This window comes from Branchiostoma floridae, chromosome 15 (genome assembly GCF_000003815.2).
Source record: "Branchiostoma floridae strain S238N-H82 chromosome 15, Bfl_VNyyK, whole genome shotgun sequence".
NCBI classification, from domain to species: Eukaryota; Metazoa; Chordata; class Leptocardii; order Amphioxiformes; family Branchiostomatidae; genus Branchiostoma; species Branchiostoma floridae.
The window spans coordinates 835,626-853,578 of NC_049993.1; positions in this window are offsets into that span (position 1 = coordinate 835,626).

The window sequence follows — 17,953 nt, forward strand, 5'->3', positions numbered from 1 at the left end:
GTGTAGTAAACACTGTACTTTGAGCAGCTTAAATACTCGTCCTTGTACAATGAATATAAGAATAAGAATGAAATGTTCATTTACAAAATCATGCATGAAGGCTAATTGCACAAGAACTAAGAGAGGTAGATAGTTTGATACATAAAACTATTGTCTAACTAACTACTAGTATATGATACAATGAATACTATTCTCGGGTTTGACTTTATACTTTATACAAATATATACTTTATACTAATATATTTTATACTTGCAATATGATATTAATGTGATATTAACCAGAACCTTTAGTGCTATGTCGAAATGATGTTCTCTATTGGTGGCCTGTCTCCAGTCTTTAGCGCATCCTTCAGACGTTCCAAGAACAGCGCCTCCTCCTTAGGGTCCTTGGGCCACTCCAGGTAGGTCCTCTTGCACATGAGGCGGCGCAGGCGGTGGTAGCGGTGCAGGGCATGGTCAGGGATATCCTCCAGGAACACCAGGATCAGCACGTCTACCTGTAGGACAAGATTATGTATGAGTCAGGTTCAGATTTTAAATGAAACCGACAAATTAACTAATGCCACTTCTACTACTGCAGTTCCTGTTTTAATTTGTGAATATTTTTAAAGCATTAAAGCCTTCTGCTACTGCTATTTCTCCATCTACTTCTACTATACTAAGGTTGGACCTATCCTCTGGCAAGCCTTTGCACCGAATTAAACAATAGAGCACTCTAAGGAAACACAGAATTAAAACTATCACTGGAAAGACAGCCGTTGGGTACATATCCGTACACAGAAATGCACTTTTTAAGTCCTGATTTTAGTATGCAAGACCTGTGGCTAACACTGTGCCGTACAACATACCAAATGCAAAATGTATTGTCTATAGCCTGCCGGTATGTATATGGGAAAGCTATTGTTGAAAAGCAGATGCCGTGACAAAACGTAAATCCCAAATGACAGTGTGTTTTATCAAGTTAAGCCTTTAAGTTATCTTGCTTGTATCAAAGTCTTGTACTTCTGGGTATTCTTCTTCTTCTTCTTTGTTTGTCGATTATCTGTCTCCAACATACTCATCACTCATGCTTCATAAACCTCACCCTCGATTGGGCTCTGTTCCGTCCTGCAGCAAACGCTTCATTAGCGCAAGTGTAGCGCGATTGAATGTGGAGAACTTTATCTCTATTGTCTTTTCACATCCGGTCGTTGGTCATCAAAGTAAATTTAAAGCTGTCAAACGGATAGTATGGTAGTAAAGAAGTCTAAAACTCCCGAAAAAAATATAAAGAAGTCTAAAACTCCCGAAAACACTCGTGTGCGATTGGTTTGGCTTCTTGCATTTACATACAGGTAAGGGTGCGAATAGCCCGCCACTCGGCGGCTGCTCGGGCTGTATTGGCCGATTCACTAGTAATTGTCGTTGACCTGTCTGCAGCGGTCTGATTGGTTCTTGCTAGAAAAGGGTCTGGTATAGTGTACAAGAGTTGGTTAAATCGCTGATCTGGTCCCCTAACCGCCAGCGATTTCCCCCCTCCCAATTCACCCCCTGAGTGTATTATTATCTTCGTACCGTTGTTATAGCGATCTCACCCACCCCCCACCCCCCCGGCGAAATAACCGGCCAGCGAGCAGAGCGAGCGATGGGTAGGGAATGGCCTTTCAAACATAGCAGTTTTCTGAGAATTTATCGATATGCAGAGCGCTATATTCATATAAACACTATGGTTAGAGTTATGTATCAGACTCGTGTACTTATATCATTCTGAAACTGCATTTTCTGATTTATGCCAATCAACTTCTAAAATGTAATTAAAACACGTTTTGGGGGTTGGGGGGCGAGATATGGGGGGGGGGGGGTATCACTAGCCGGGGTGGGCGAGATATCACTCTTCGCTTGCCCCATACTTCGAGTTCCTTCGGCATCTTTCGGAACGCGCCGTTGGAACGTTCGTCACCCACTCGGTTGCCCCTAAGTAAAATTTTGGGTCACACTCGGAACGCCAACCCGAGCACTTCAGCACGGGCGATGCAACAATTATTCCGTAGCCTACCTCTTATGCTAGAAGGGGTGACTTGTAGCATGTCTTTTGCTACATTTTCTTCACTAGGGAATGTAAGAACTCCAGAAATTAAAGAAATAATTTACGGGCTGCGGTAAAATAAACAGCACCCCCTCCCCGCTAAACGGGAGAAAGGTCTCAGAAGGAGGTCGAAATCACCGGCGATTCTACTCCTCGGGCGCCGAAAGAAACGCGGAATCGATTTGACATTGAAACTTGTGGATGTTATTGTCACAAATTTCACACTTTGTGTAAATGAAAATTGTGACCAAAATATGATATGAGTTTTATGATAGTTGCTCCATGTTGTCAATCATGCCCAAATGAACAACCAGTCACCACATCAACAACATACAATTTTACGTTGGCCTATTTCAAGTCGAATCAGGTCCTCAAAATTTGACCATTTGTCAACATTCAACTGTTCCTTCAAAATCATGATTGTCCAACTGTTTATTATTTCTGGCATTCTTATGGTTCTTATACATGTAGAGGCCAACTCGTGCGCGACGAGAACGAAACGTGAACGGGCGGAAAGACCACTTCTCTACATTCTCAACTGAAAACTCAAGCTAGAACATTATTGGTAAAATGCTTAACAGGTAGGTTCATCGAATTATGGTTCTTTATTTTAATTGGACTATCTTATAAGGAATAAAAATCCCTTTCAAAATTTATAGAATAGTGATTAAGAATACTGAAATAATCTTGAAAATTAATAGCTGATGTCTGTCAAAACCAAGCAAAATTTTAAAAAAGTTGGCCAAACTGAAAAAAAATTCGATTTTTCATAAATTTTGTGTGGTGGTAGGTCCCTGGCCTGAACTTACAAAAATGGCAACGTTTTGGGTCTGCGGTCTTTGGTTGCCATGGCTGCGGCCATTTTTCAAAATGGTGGATAGGCCTTTATCTTTACCTCAAAATAGACCACTAATAGTTTGGGCCTTTTTCGGAACGGACCGGTCACACCCGAGAGTTAACGGATATATCCATTGTATACAGATGGCAGGCGCTGACTTGTATGTGAAAAAACAAGTGCTTTAAAAAAGCTGGCATTTTGCCAAGGTTTGCGTGTGTACACGGTTTTTTCTAGTTATTGGAATGTGCTGAAACTATTGTTTATATTAAATGGATGTAAAAAGGAAACAAGAACAATTGAAAATCACCCTCCCCTGGACTCGATCCCGGACCGTAGCTCTGCAAATCAGGCTGACGTCAGAGGTATTTGTGTAGTGACCCCTGAACCCGGAAGTCACTTCCCCGGTGCATCATAGCGCACTTTTCAGAAAATGATATCTCAGCAATCGTTTACCCCTGCTTTAACATTTTTACATTGTCACGGTCTCCATAGTACATACTACAAATCTGGTAAGTTAGAAGGTCCAGTTCTTTTTCGATAATACAGGGCGATCAATGAAAAATCGTGGCAATTTCCATTTTCGCACTGGAAATCCTACTAATGAATATTAACTAAGTCGCAAAGGAATCTGGGATAGGCTATATGTAACTGTTATATATATATACACGATTTATTTGGAAAACATTTCATCTTTATGAATTGGTAATACAACATTAAAGTGTAAGAGCAATAATTTGATTATATGCTGCATCAATCTTAGGAATATCATACTTCATTCATTTAATCTAATCAAATATCAGGCCCCATTACGGACCACAGACAATGACTCACGACAGAGCTTTTAAATTGTATACAAATGCATTGCAGATTTTGAACAGGTCCGTTCATCTCAACATCACTCCACCACCCCATCACAACGGCGACTACACTGGCCGGAAGGCATTTTGCCACTGCAAGTGGCAAAATGCAAAAACATGCTTAGCTTGGTTGATAATGTAACATGGACTTTTCCTTCATTATTTCATACAGCAAGTAGCATATCTCTTACTCACAAAATCATTTTCCTTCACAGTTGACTACCTGTTGCCATGACAACGGCAATTTGTTTCAAACTTGTGATTTTTTAGTTGTAAATGCTATACATGTAGTCTTGCCCACTATAGACTATTGACCTTGCAACTGTAACTGATACAATACAAAGTGAACTAGAGTTCGGCGACCTCATACCTCCATGAAATATTTAGAGCTTTTGTAAAATTCAAGCAATTTACTAAGTTAACACATTAACTTAATTTATGCATGATGCTGTTCATCATTAACAAAGTACACATGTCACAATTCTAAAATTCCAATTATTAATCGTAGAGCTGTTTTGCCATTTTTACATAAATTATGCAAATACGTTCTTCATACGTTCTCCCTTTTTACAACTAACTATTATAGACATAGACATTAATAGTTTGGCAAGCCACCCACCGACAGTGAGAATACTCCGCGTCGCAAAATAAAACGAACGAAATATCAAACTTCTCATTTGTGATTTTTGAAATTGTTCAATAAACCTATAAACATACTTGGTGCAAAACACATAATCGATCGAGTAAAATCTGGTATATGGTTCGTGTCCGTTCATTTGGGTCACTTCTTTTACTGTAAAAGTCTTTCAAGATTATTATATAACATTATGTAACATATCATTCATCATCACAAGGGAAATAATTTCATTATAAATCTCATTTTGAGGCATTTTCATAATTCTACAGTGATCTTTTATAAATTGAGAACGCTGCGATTTCCAATTACAGGTTCATTTAGTCTAGAAACGCAACACTGAACCACGTAAGTGGTAGTGCAACAGAAAATCGGCGAACATAACACAACAGTGACACAGCATAAAAGTTAATCCGTGTTGGTAGAATACATTATAGAGGAAATTGCTAAAGTTTACTTCCAACACGGAAAATATAGGGACTTACCTGCTTCCACTCTCTGATCTTTAACAAGTTCTACGAAATGTTGCGAATTCTTTACACGATGCTTCGTTCGTCCCACAAGCGGTGACAAAATCTCAGCTAGATGTTTAGCACATTTGTAAGTAATAGAATCTATACAACTTACGATTGGTCGCAACGGAACCCCGTCCTTGTGTACTTTCGGTAAGCCGGTAAACGTCACTCCATCTATTCCCTTATATTCCGTAATACGTTGTAAAACCGCGGTGAGCTCTTTCTTATACGTAGACGTCGGGTTTTTCTTCCCCAAACTTTGGTAAGTTGCAGTATCCTCTAACAATCCCCTGCACTTTTGTCGATACTCCTGTTTGTTTAGTACTACATTTAACCGGCCCTTGTCTGCTGGAAGGATAATAATCTTTTTGTCCTGTTGTAGCGCCTTGAGGGCTTTTCGTTCCTCTTTGGACAAACTATCCTCTGGTTTTCGCGGTCTGCTAAGTATCGCGGTGACCTCTGCACGAAGCGTGCTCGCTTCACGAAATGGAATTTTCCGACATGCTGTTTCCGTCTGCACGATGACCTCTGACACGAGTATATCCGGTTCTGTTGTCGCAAAGTTTAACCCCCTGGCGAGCACCGATAGTTCTGGGTCTTTTAGTAGTCTGTCTGAACAATTTTAACCCACTTGCTAATACTAATGCTCGTCAATCGTAAACTCACGGGAGTAACGCTGTTATGCTTGCAATTTGGAGGCTGAATCTCAGATGGTCCTGGTACCGCGCGATCTTCTTACACGTACGTTCCAAACTTCTGATACTGTTCAAGCAATCCTTGCCAAAATCATCAAAGAAATCATCAAAAATCATCAAAGAAAATTGCTAAACTTTACTTTCAACACGGAAAAATATAGGGACTTACCCTCTGAATTTTCGGCCGAACTCCATCGGCATTGTTCACAGAATGACCCTATCTCCAGCAGTGACGTCAGGAACACACCACTTTTGCAGGAGGGGTCATAAGTATCAGAACTGATGAAGGCATTCGCGGATGAATTCACCAACCATCTGAACAGTTTGGACCCTGATATCAAATTTACATTTGAATCGGAACATAACAAATCCCTCCCCTTCCTTGATACTCTGACAGTTGCCCAAGAAGTTGGTTCACTTCGCATTGATATCTATAGGAAGAAAACCCACACAGATCAGTATTTAGGTTTTAAGTCTAACTACCCTTTGGACCATAAATTAGGGGTGATCCGCACCCTGTTCCATAGAGTGGAGAGACAAGACAAAGTGAGAGAGAAAGACCATGTGGTTCAGGCATTGAAAGTGTGCGGCTACCCAGAGTGGGCGATTAAGAAGGCCACTACACCTAGGGCTCAACCCGAAAGTAACACCACTCAAAACCGGTCTTCTTCCCAAACGAACAGAGGTCTAGTTGTCTTGCTCTATTTGAAAGGGACCTCAGAAGCCCTTAGGAGGGTTTTCAACAAATACGGGATTAAGACCTGTTTCAAGCCGACACGTACGCTTAAGAATTTCTTAGTGGCACCCAAGGACAAAACTCCCAAAGAAAGTAGGTGTGGGGTGGTGTACCACATCACGTGTCAAGGGAAAACCAACAAAGGCCCTTGTAAGGAAACTTACATTGGTGAGACGGAACGTGCACTGAAAACTAGGTTCCTTAAACATCGGCGTCCTAGCTCTGTCAAATCGTCTAAGGTGGCGCAACATATACACATCGAGTCTCCGGGACATTCCATTTCGTTGGACAAATTCAAAATCCTAGACTCAGAACAGGATTTCTTCGCGCGAGGAGTGAAGGAAGGATGATGACTTTCCGTACGGCCCGGGCATATCACACGGGCTCCATTCGAATAAATCGAACTGTTTCGAGTGGGCCGAAAGTTCGAATACCTGATTCAGACGTTGGAACATTACTGTTGCAACGCTTTTTTTTTGTTCAACTTCTGGCGCATTTCGCATCAAAACAGTAGTTTTCTCAGGTGGGTATGACATAAATAAAATACAACACAGTGTATTCCGCATCACCCTCGGTCCCAGCCCTCCCGCGGGTCGGATTGCACGATGGCCGAATTTTTCTATATGTATGATGTTAAGAAGCCATTTCTAGTCACCTGAAAATACGGCTAAACTTTAGATTCAAGCATTTTTAAGTACAATATCACTGTGAAGACAGGGAAAAAGTCGGTAAAAGAATATTATGTGACAGACGCATGTAAAAGTTGCAACTACTTCTAACCAGGTATGATAAGTGAACATCTACCATTAACTTAAAATTGGCTGTTACCATGGCAAATGGTTTAAACAAATTAAAGTCCCGAACGACACTGCTTTTATAAGTGACAGGTAGGTTTCTCTGCTACATAAAATGAAACTGAGATTTATTTCTTGTAAGCTATGACTGTTTTTCCAGGAACAATTCTATGGTTACGATTTTCTTGAAATAGAAATATTGGTTTTGTCTCCGGGGGTTACAGAAGTCCAAAGAGCGTCTATTTTGGACAAGAGGCCATAGTAAGGCCTTTCCTTGGTGAAAATAGATCATTTTGAGAAATTGCCGTTGCCATGGCAAACGGCAATCGCAGATGTAAAACTTTCCATTTTTGTACATTTGAAGCAAGGCACTGCCACCACACAAAATTTGAGGAAAACGTTTTTTTTTCGAGTTTGGCCACACTTTGCTTGGTTTTTACAGACATAGCCTCTTAGGAATTGATTTTCCTTTTTAGTGCCCATGAACTAGAGAATGCTACAATCCCGACACGAGTTGACGATGACAAGTAAGTGTCGTCCTTTTTTTTCTATTTTAGTAATTCACAAGTGTATAAAAAAATAATGACTCTTAAATGTCATTTCCCTGGATTGTTAAAATACTGTAGGGGTTGAACCTGGCCTTGATGCTAATGCAAATAAATATGTCCAGACCACTCTATAAGCTGTGGATGGATCGTTATAGTATTTCTATGTGGGTAAGTCTGTAAAACAAAGTAAGAGTTTGCTAGAGGACCTGCTAGTGGCCTGCTGTACTGTAGCAGAAATTCAGGTTTTGAAATGTCCCGGTTTGGACATAACCCTTTATGGTAGATAACTTTTGGATCTGTGAACAAATGGTATATCTTTGGCCTCTCTAGCAATTTTTAAGGAACTACATGAGCTTTGAACCTTTTTATAACTCAAGAAGGAGTTGACGGATCGTCATGGTATTTGATAAAATGTAATCATTGCATCATTACATGCAAGTGAGTTGTAAAAACAGCGCCTAAAACTGTACAAACCACTTTGTTGCATCATACGACTTCTAAAAATGTAACATGTCTAGCTGAGAAAAAGAGAAACTTATCTTGATATTATCAACTAGGTATGCCAATAGATATTTCTTGATATCCATCCATCCATCCATCAGTCCCGTAGCTCAGGAAGCCGTAGGGGCGGTAAGACTATTGATATATATCTAAATACCATTATGGTAAATGGCAGGGATTTTATATCATTATGCTAATTGAGACATGTTTTTATTATATTTGATATCTATGGTTATCAAAACTTCACTTTTATTAAGTAATATGAGCTACACTACTAAGCAGAAACGATTATATGATAAATTCATTTTGCTGCTGTTTTATGTAATGTCATCTTTTTCTTCACAGCACATACAAAGAACATCCCCATGCTGGCTGCAGGGCCCTGCAGACTGGAGACCTGGACACAGCAGAACAAAGCTTTGCAGCTGCGCTCAAGTCTGTTCATACCAGTGGTGAGTCTAAGTAGCACTCAATAAAGTAAAGTTAAGTAAATAAATGGTCAAACACCCTCGGTTCTTCCCCCCCCCCCCGTGTACGCTAAAACACACCCAGTAACTTTCTAGCGAGGACAGGTCAACGACAATTACTACGGAGTGAATAGCCCGAATGAGTGGCGGGCCATTCTCACCCTGTCTATCATGTAAGTGTCATGAACACACACCAAGCAGGCACTGTGCGGGAGTTCACACAAACAATTGATCTATATAACCTCCTTCTTCTATTTATAACGGTTAAAAAGTTTACTTGATGACCAAAAGGTGAAGAGACTAAAGAAATCTTACGACTTTAGAAGTTTTTGAAATGATAGACCCGCAACAATTTTTTTCTCGTATTATCACGCGCTCCGTCAGTTTAGTTGTGTTAGCGCACAAATACATGTCGTAATGTATCTTGGCGTAGTGGATTAGCGATTAGACTTTTTAACTAATGATCTCGGGTTCGAATCCAAGTTGGTGTACTTTTTTTTCGATAATATTTCACTATTCATCACTTATACGATCGTTCATATTGAAATTTTGCTCTCATAAGCCGGGTAGTGGTGCGTACCTAAAGCCCGGACTTGGAATTGGACCTAAAAATGTTTAGGTCCAAGTCCAAAAAAAACCTAAATGTCCGGAGCCAAGTCCGGACTTGCAAAAAGCAATCTGTCACTTATATTCCCCTTTTTCCCCCTATATTCTAAAACCTCCCATAGACAGTGAAAGTCTAAGTCCGGACCTGATAGTTTAAGTCCGGACCTGAACCTGAACTGCTGGACTTGAATCCGGACCTGAACCTGAAATTGAGTTTAGGTACGCACCACTACATAAGGGTTTGCTTCTTGTGTTCATTTCATAATAACCTTCTTGATACTATCTATTTGCGCTATTACAGTGTGTATTTATTGAAATATATTGGAGTGATATATGGTAGTTTATTGGTGAAACATTACAGATCTGGCGGTGTGGTTTACAAACATGTATTTGCAACTCGTCTGTGAAAAGGAAACAAATAAAAGAGAGACCTTGCAGACAATCCTAGTTGAACGGGCACAATATACAGTCTTCATACATACCTTGTAGCGGTATTTCGGAAATTGAACGTAAAAGAATCATGGTACGCAGTTCTAACTCAGTAAAAGTAAGAATGTGGCTTTATTGCATTAGGAAATATAACGTTCGACTCCAAATAACTAGCAAACTATTGAAAGAAAAGGGTCGACGAAAAATCGTTAATCAACAGACAATTGGTGTGAACTATTCATCCCTGTCCCTCGCGTGCCACTAGACCAGTACGTGGTAATTGAGTACTTTGCATGTGAAGGGATCGTGTCCTCGCTAGAAATCTACTGGTTGTGTTTTAGTAACGAGCCCCCAACCCCCCCCCCTCCCCCTCCTTCCCCTCTCTCGGGGTCTCAAGGTGGCAAGCTGCCATGGTGGCTTTGCTGAAACTATTAGATATTAGAACGTATGTGTTTTATACATCTGGTAATTATTTGTGACGAGGCTGCAAGTAGAAGTTACATAAAGTAAGATGGGGTAGGACTTAGCGTTGTGTGAGGTTTTTAACAGCTGATTTGAGGTCGCTGCTGAGATCAGAGTTAAACATTGTACAACATCTATATGTATTATCTACATAATAGGCATACATGCATGTCCAAGACGAAGAAAAGCAACAATGATGACTAAATCTTTGTAAGGTTTAGTACGAACGTCAATTCATTAGATCACAACAGTGTGGAAATATCGATAAAAAGATTATTCATAGCAATCAAAAGATTGACTTCAAGAAATAAAGGAGTCAATAAAAGATTACAATTAATGAGTTTTAACTTACAGGTCAACACACGAAGGAGGCGGAACCCCTGTACAAGTTGGGCGAGGTCTATCTGAAGAGAGGAATCCAGTCAAAAGACGGGGGTTATTTCACCAAGGCTGCAGCACTCTGCAATGCAGCACTGGTAAGGTCAAGGAGAGACAAGATAGAGGAAAAAATCAAGGAAATAACTCGAACATTTGTTTTGGAAGTCCTGAAGATAGAACAGAAGGTAGACACTAATAATGCAGAGAAACACAAACTGCTGTTGAAAGCTGATAGGGACTATGTACAAAAAGAGATCAAAAGAATAGTTAGATCCATATAGCCTTGATGACGAGGACCCAAAGATAAAAGAAGTAGAGATGAAGAGAGCAGAAGCGATCAAAGCATTGTTTCAGACAATTGTTGATCAGCGTAAAACGTTCATAGCTTACCTTGTAGTTGAGTGCGTAGAGGTAATGGGTCCCCCTCCCTGTAAATACGCCATGATAGGTCTGGGTTCACAAGCCACAGGATTGGTAACACCATACTCTGAACTGGAATTCGCCATTTTGGTAGAGCAGGAAACCTAGCCGCCTGTTAACTATTTCCGCAATATCACTCATTATCTGCATCTTAAAGTGATCAATCTGGGAGAGACCATTCTCCCGGCAATGGGGATCAAGTCCCTCAATGATTTCTACTCAGACGACCCACTGGACAGCTGGTTTTATGACTAGGTAACACCACGCAGTTTTGCGTTCGATGGAGCCATGCCACATGCATGCAAAACTCCTTTGTGCAGGGGTAAAAACAGTACAGAAACAAGCGAACTCATCCGCACACCGAGCAATATGACCAACATATTGAAAGACGACCTTACTTTCCATTTAAAGAAAGGCTACCATCTCGCTAGCATCTTCGATACAGCAATGTAAATGTTTCGCTGACAATGGCAACTACTTTTTTGGTTGATAATGTATCGACTTTTGAAACCCAGCCTTTTAATGCTAGACTACTTAATGTTAAGAAAGAAATATATCGGTTTTCGAGCCTTGCAGTGTTCTTTTGGGCGCTACTTCATAACATACAACCGACCACAATCTGGGAGACTATTCATAAGCTGAGATACAGTGGAGTCGCCACAATTGAGAACGCAAATCACTTGATTGTGATGGTCAGTATCTCAGCAGAGCTGAGGCTGCGCACGTACATGAACAATCATTGTCAGGTGGAAAACATGTCAGCCTTATCGCCATTGTCGACCAATACGTATACGGACATTCAGGAGAAATTGCAAAAAGTGTTTTACATCTCAAATACAAAACAGCTGATGAGATACTATTATACAGAGAGACCCCTGAAGCACTTCACAGCTTGTCGACCCTCATCAGCCATTGAAAGAACCATCCATCTTCTTTGACAATTCGTCCGAGCCAAAAGCAGATGTATATGAAAGTTTGTGCGATTTCGAAAATTCTAAGACATACTCTGAACAAAGGCTAAAAAGACTGGCAATAAAAATGTATTATTGCCATGACGACGATTGAGGGTACAACAATACAGCTCAAATCAGAAATAGACTGGAACTTCCCTGTCGCAGTATCCCTGGCACAATATACTAGCCCACCGGTAACATAAACCTACAGCCAGCAGAAATGTACTATCCCCGGTACAGCACAATGGTCTGCCAGTGACCTAAACCTACAGCTGAGCACTACAGAAGTATTTCCTGTCTGCCTGTGGCGTATGGCTTGAACAAGCTCTAGAAAAGAAAATGTATCCTTCATAACACAACATAACAACCAAGACAACGTGATCCATTGTGCAGAGTTCCCTGTCTAGTTTCAAAGGACAAGTTCCTCCAGGGAGCAAGTTTGACCTACATTCCACCATTGCATACCAGAGATACATCTGGAACAGATTTGGGGGGGAGGGCTTGCATACCCAGCATACTGCATTCCTGTGGAAATGCCTGTGCAATTCCTAGAATTTTTGCAGACTGAATGCAAAATATACCACTTGACGACTCCCCTGAGGCGTCGTCAAAAAATTGTCTTTTGAAATATGGTGACAACACTGCGCACAGTGATGTTGCAGCTATACTTAGCAATCTGGCTTCCGCTTTAAAGGCTCTTGGTGATTACAATAAGGCTTGTACCTATTATGGACAAGCACTAACGATTAATCGGACCATATATGGGGAGGGCACTGCACATCCTGATGTCGCCTTGTCGCTAGACAACTTGGGTAACTCCTGGAGAGACCTCGGTGATCACAGAAAGGCGGTTAGATATCATGAACAGTCACTGCAGATGAAGCGGAGTATATATGGTGAGGACACTGCACATCTTGACATCGCCGACTCGCTTAACAACTTGGGTAACACATGGGGCGACCAAGGTGAACACCGAAAGGCTGCCATCTATTATGATCAGTCACTAGAGATGATGAGGGGTATCTATGGTGAGGACACCGCACATCCTGACATCGCCGGCTCACTTCACAACTTGGGTTACTCATGGATAAACCTCGGTGATCACAAAAAAACGGTCAGCTATCATGAGAAATCACTACAGATGAGGCGGAGTGTCTATGGTGAGGGCACTGCACATCCTGACATCACCGCCTCACTTAACATTTTGGGTGAAGCCTGGCGAATCCTCGGTGATCACAGAAAGGCGGTCAGATATCATAGTCAGGCACTGCAGATGAAGCGAAGTATCTATGGTGAGGACACTGCTCATCCTAACATCGCCGCCTCACTCAACAACTTGGGTAACACCTGGGGCGACCTTGGCGATCACAGAAGGGCAGCCAGCTATTATGAAAAATCTCTTCAGATGAGGCGGATTATCTATGGCAAGGACACTGAACATGTTGACATCGCGACCTCACTTAACAACTTGGGTAACACCTGGAGCAACCTTGGTAATCACAGAAAGGGGATCAGCTACTTTGAACAGTCACTACAGATGTACCGGAGTATGTATGGTGCGGACACTGCACATCCTAGCATCGCCAAATTACTTAACAACTTGGGTGAAGCCTGGCGAAATCTTGGTGATTACAGAAAGGCGGTTAACTATCATGAACAGGCACTACAGATGAGTAGGAGTAACTATAAAAATGACACTGCACATCCTAGCTGACATAGCCAGATCGCTTACCAGCTTGGGTTCCACCTGGCTTCACCTCGGTGACCACCAAAAGTTTGTTATGTATTTTAAGCAGTCACTAGAGATGAATTGGGCTATCTATGGTGAGGACACTGCACATCCTGACATCGCCAACTTACTTCACAACTTGGGTGAAGCCTGGAGAAATCTTGGTGATTACAGAAAGGCGGTTAGCTACCATAAACAGTCCCCACAGATGAGGCAGGGTATCTATGGTAAGGACTCTGCACATCCTGACATCACCACCTCATTCAACAACTTGGGTACCACCTGGGGCGACCTCGGTGATCACAGAAAGGCAATCAGCTATTATGAACAGTCACTACAGATGAACCGTATTATCTATGGTGAGAACACTGCACATCCTAACATAGCTGCCTCACTTAACAACTTGGGGGGTGCCTGTGGGAATCTTGGTGATTACAGAAAGGCGGTAAGCTATTTCGAACAGGCACTATTGATTTATCGCAATATCTACCATGAGAACACCTCACATCCTGACATTGTAAAATGCGTTAACAATTTGAGCGTGGCCTGGAGAAATCTCGGTGATAAAGGTTGCCATGAACTATCTTCAACTAAGTAAAGAAATGAAAAAAAAAATGATTATTACAACTAAATATCAGTAATTCGCATCAAACCTTCCTAACAAAATCTAGCTCTAAATGACCACCCCTATACTTATAGTAATGCAGCATTTTGCAAAAAGTTGAGACTCTGTTCCTTCATATTAGTGGACTCTATGATAGATTATGACATGAAAGTTATATTTTATATTACTGAAATTTGGTCGCTTTACAGGATGATTTCCATTGTGATTGCAGAAAGGTCATTTAGTATCTTCAACTAAGCGAAAAAAATTAAACAGATTATTACTGTAACAACTTCAGATCAGTTATTATGTATCACCAAACCGCCCAACCCAAAGAAGCTGTAAATTACATCTCCCATGAAGGGATAATTTCATTATACAACATTTCGCAAAGGTATTGGATAAGATAGAAAAGTCATGACCGTCACATTAGTGGGTACCATATGATAGATTGTGAAATAAAAGTTATGAGTATTACATTACTTTATTTTTGTTGCTTTACAGGATGATTTTTTGTGATGGATATTGCTCCGTCAGGTTTGGTCGATGATCAGTTTGTTTTAAGCTTGTTGTGTACGTCTGTTGTTGTCCGCGACGAAAGACTGTACAAGGCGAAATCAATAAGTTTGCAGCCTCACACACAAATAATGTACTCAACTCAAACTTCGAAGGGAATTTTTATCGATGTTAACAGTGTCTTTGTATATTTTATGTAATACATGACCCTCGCAGTTCTGTTCAAATTTCATTCTTATTGTTGTCGCAACTTACCTACTGATTTTCAAAATGACGTCGACTGAAAAGTTGTAACGATTACATTTATTTGAAATTTGATAGAATTAATAGAATACTGTATACTATTTATGATGCCCCTGAAAGAGTTGAGCGCCTAGTTTTTGTGTCTGGGCCAGCACGTATTGATCTGATCCATTGTGGTCTGCACGCCACGCCTGGCCGTGAGCCGGTTGCGTGCAGCGTTCGTTGCGCAAGTGGTAAGTGAGCGGCCGATGCGGATCTGGATATCAGGATATATTCTCCTGTACGTGCTTACAACGTACAATCTCTGTGTGATTGCAGACGTTTTGGCACGTAGACACCACGCAGTTGCAAGTACGGCGGGTTGTGCCCTTAGCTTAAAGGACGGTCGATTGCATCAGTATATTACTTAGTTGATGGAACGTTTAAATAAAGCTATATTTTAAACATGATATGGGGATTCATTCTACCGACTCACTGTTCACCTACATACCACAATCAAAACCTTCAGCACAAACACACACGTCCTAACACAAACAAACAATGACAACATCCACCCACAACACCGCCACCCATTCCACAGAGGCATGAGGTCTTTCGAAACTGTGATCGGAATTTTTCTCAGCGCTTGTTTATTTGTGTTTTTTTTTTTAAATTATGGAAGTCTAATATTAACAATATATTAGCGAGTGCTGCCTCACCTACAACTTCCTAACATTGAGCTTGATTTTCTAAGCTTCAACCTTTACCTTTATATCTCAATATTTGCATGACATACCGACAAGTCAAATAGCATCCCAGTTCTCCTGTAATTGTACAGATGTAATATACATATCGTATACTAAAAAAATGCACATACACACAATAAAAGTACTATTCCTTCACGGTTGTGAGAAGGGTATGTTGCATTTACTTGAAGTAGAATGCTTACATTTTGACTTGTTCTTCATTGTTTATTTGAACATAAAAGAGAAAAAATGTTGAAAGAGGCAAAAGAATATCCATGGGAAAGGAGAATCCTGCACTGATTATCGAATGTTTCCCCTTTAACTGTGATTAATCACTTATGTTCAAGAAAATTACACCTCATTACAATAGACATTTATCAAGTAAACAATGTCAAATAACAAATAAATCATAGACTGTTAAGGTGGGGTCACAACTGCGTATATCTTTAAGCCGTATGAGTTCCGTTTTGACATTTTTTCGACATTTTTACTAATTTCTTCAATACGCGGACGCACGCACAAGTCGCAGCTCAAACGGATCTGAATCGTTTTTAGAAAGTTTCACGTGCGCAGGCAAACGAAAATATACGCCCAGTTCGCCTGATAGTTTTGGACATGCACAAAACTATCATTCGTACGCAGTTTGGTGGCCAAAACGTTATGGATGCGCAATAAAGTGGTCCCACGTCGGTCGATTGCGCTATGAATACGCTACATATTTGCGCTTTATACGCGGGTATTGCGAGTACATAGCGTACTTACGGCGCAGACACAACGCACCATGAGCGACCGTATAACGAATGCACACATAGACCACGATTTAGTACCGTACGTTCTGCGATCGGGTTGCGCATACTACGCGTACTGAAAGCGTGATCGACACACACTCCAGATTTGGAATAAATACGAAGGTGCATCTGACTTCAGACAAAAAAATAATAATCTCAAGATGGCAGATCCAGGCCAGGACCGACGAATATGTACCGGGGGCATGGAGAGATGGTCACAACTTGCAGGACATCATGAATGGAACTGGTCCCAACAGAGCCTCTAGGGAAGGGAAGATGTAAAGGAACGGACAGTGGAGTTTTTCGACTCTTTCTTCCTCTCGAAAAGTAGAGTTTTCCGGCTCTTCCTAGTTCTTGAAAAGTGGAGTTTTCCCGCTTTCTCTACCTTTTGAAAAGTGGAGTTTTACGACTCTTTCTACCGCTTGAAAAGTGGAATCTTTTGACTCTACCTCTTGAAAAGTGGAGTCTTCCGAATCTTTATACCTCTTGAAAAGTGGAGTCTTTGTATTCTTTTTACCTCTGATATGTGTGTTTCTACATTGTCGCTTCTATTCTGTGATGCCTTTTACATTGTAAATTTATTTTCAAATACATTAAAGTCTTCGCTTGCAAGTTGAACTGGGGTTCCCGTCGGGTTTCAAAACTCCTATTCTTCGCTGCTCGGAATGTGTATTGGAATACTAGTATTATTCAGTATGAAAGTTTTCAGAAAAGAAAATTGAGTCTTCGGACAGACTCTGAAAAGTTGTTTTGTCTTACTACCACAACAAAAATGAAGAGCTCTCAGGTATGTTTTGTAGTCATGTTGGCTTTTTTTGCTGACACCTCAGGGGCTGGCCTTAATCAAGTGTATGTCAGAGGCGCTTGACAGATAAACCTGTGCCGGAAATGACAGCAAGTGTCACCCCACATGGGATAACCAGGGCGGCCTGACCGGTACGTCACGCATAAGTTCCTAATATGGGTCCATCTGCGGTCATCTGGCTCCCCTGGATTCCATCCCTGTTGAAGCATAATGATACAACTGTTCAGAAATGGTTTTGGTATGGCAAAGTGAAATTTCAAAATAAGATTTTCCAAAATATTACCATCTCTGTAATTAGTTATGTAGTTCTATTCTTATAATCGAACATACATTTCTATTAAAGTATGTTATTTGTCTGTCAAAATTCAAGGTCAATATAGCTGTCTCAAATTAGTGGGTAGTGCACAAAAATTTCAAACACTTCGTAGCTTTTCAAACTTGATATCATTGGATAGATCGACCTGATAAAATTCACAAAATCACAACAGCAGTACAGAAACATTTCCACCTATGACCTCTCTCAAATTATTTCGATATTGGATAACGTTTATGTTGTCTCATGTACCACGCTTATACAACATTAGAAAAATATGAAATAAACATGTATATTTCATCAAACTCTTGCATTAGTCATTAAATACAACA